Below are 2,204 nucleotides of genomic sequence, written 5' to 3'. Positions count from 1 at the left end.
ACTCCTGACCTCGAGCGATCCACCCGCCTCGGCCTCCCAGAGTGCTAGGATTACAGGTTAGTTATTTTAATTGCTCAAAAAAAGATGGAAGCAAACCAAAACATAGGAAAGGCCATTAAATGCGTTTAAAGATCACTGTAGTTCTTTAAGTCTGCAAAATTCCACTGCATGTAAACAGGACACGGAGATTCTACCTTTCATTCCAGAATGCTGGCTGACTCAAACAGGTTGTTTGAGTCAGGCTCTTGGAGCAGTGCTTGGCATAGTCTACTAAGAAAACCTAATGTGCTTGTGACCTTGTGCATCAATCTTTTCTTTAAAAAAGTTTCATTTTTATATTGAATACTAATTAACAAAGGCAATACATGAAAATTATTATGCAATAATATTTTTATGCATAAAATTATTATGCAAAAATATTATGCAATAATGAAGGTGTACCAGCAGTCTAGAGAGGTCAAAGTCATGCAAGCACAATAAAGCAGAAATTAGAAAGCCTGAGGGAGACAAAAACCAAAATTAGTACAATATAGTATATATATACATATAAATATATATACTATTAAATCGTTCTGTTAGGAAATCAATATCCACATATCATATGATGGCATCCCATGCATTGGAAACAACCTTGAACCTACTATATTTATAATAGTCATTCTTGATAACAAAAGCTTATATGGCAGTTCTAAATGTGTGCCTTATGTAATGTTTCTGAATATTTCTAATAAGAAAATTCCGTTTGATAGCATTTTCTCTTTCGCTTCTCTCTGCTGCAAGTTAATCTCTTACCATTCACTATTAATTTACTTACCTGCAAACCACCATAAAGTAAAGGCTGTTTCATTGCAGGACTATAAGTGAGGTCAGGCCTGATACTACACTGTCTTTCTCTAGAAAATTTGAGCAGACATTCAAGACTATGATCCCAGTGGGACAGTAAAATGCGTCAGGAGCAATTGATCCACTGGAATATACTTTTAAAGAATAAAAAGAGTCAGAATTTGGGGGGCATTACTTCCAAAGGTGGAATTAGCATAGACTCAGAAAACATTCCCTTACTCCTTCAGTTCTTTGGACCATTTATCTTTTAATCCTGTTTTTTAACTTATCATGCAGAATCTGTCTTGTTGCAGAGATTTTAACCATGAGTTTTGCCCTAAAATGTTAAGCATGCACAAAACATTGCAAGTAGAAATGGAAAAATCTCACGTGCTTTATGATAAGTACAGGAGGTGTAATCTAAATGCTGCAGTAAAGACGTTAAAGCAATGCACAGTTAGAAGATTTCAATATAAACACTGTAGATTAATTCACTGAAAACCATGCCAAATGTATTTCCTTGGGACTTTGATCATTTGTGTTTTTAAGGGTTTTCTTTTCTTTTTGGTTCTTGGGAGGTAGCAGTGATACCTCGTGAAATCTCTTCCTTTTTATGTACAATACACACACACACACACACACACACACACACACACACACTCACTCACACATGGAGTCAAAGTCAGTGGCAGTGGGTGGTTTATGTCAGGGCCGGTTTTGACGCCCCTCTCCCGGAATAAGATAAATGTAAGTGATGAAGGGCTCCTGGGGTCGGCTGAACTCATTTTGTATTCAACGCTCTGCCTGGCCCCTTTCTCATCTCTTTCTCCCTCTCTTTGTACGTTCAAGCCTACTTGAGTTTCTTTTTTCTTTTGTAGAACTTGGTTCTTTTGATGTGTTGCGGGGCATGCCCTGTGGCAAAGAGAACTTCCCAGGAATCGGAAACATAAGCACACGGGTCTGCAACAGCTACTGTACAATAGACAGAAAGCTTCAGGCCCAGGGGCTGGGTTTTCTGTCTCCCCCCAAAAACATCAAAACATGTAGGAAAGAAGCATGCATGCAATATATCCTGCACACATGATTTTAAAGGGGTATTTGCAACACAATTTCTTTGCAGAATAGGCATTTGGTGAGATTTTTATCTTGGGTTGAGCACATGACAGCAATTTAAGCTGAGATGTGTCTGTATGCATTTATATATTCATTAGGTTCACAGAATTGCTCCTATAATTATAAATTAATTTGCTTCTGTTTTACTGCTGTTATGGCATCGATATATCTGGGATTTTCAGCAGTGCATGCTCCTTAGCTGTCCTGTCATCATTACTTTCCATTAAAAAGTGATGTAAGAAAGTGCAATGCTTTAACTATTTACTTGT

This window comes from Lemur catta, chromosome 24 (genome assembly GCF_020740605.2).
Source record: "Lemur catta isolate mLemCat1 chromosome 24, mLemCat1.pri, whole genome shotgun sequence".
NCBI lineage: Eukaryota > Metazoa > Chordata > Mammalia > Primates > Lemuridae > Lemur > Lemur catta.
The sequence above is the reverse complement of the archived record's forward strand: the minus strand, read 5'-3'. Positions refer to the sequence as shown.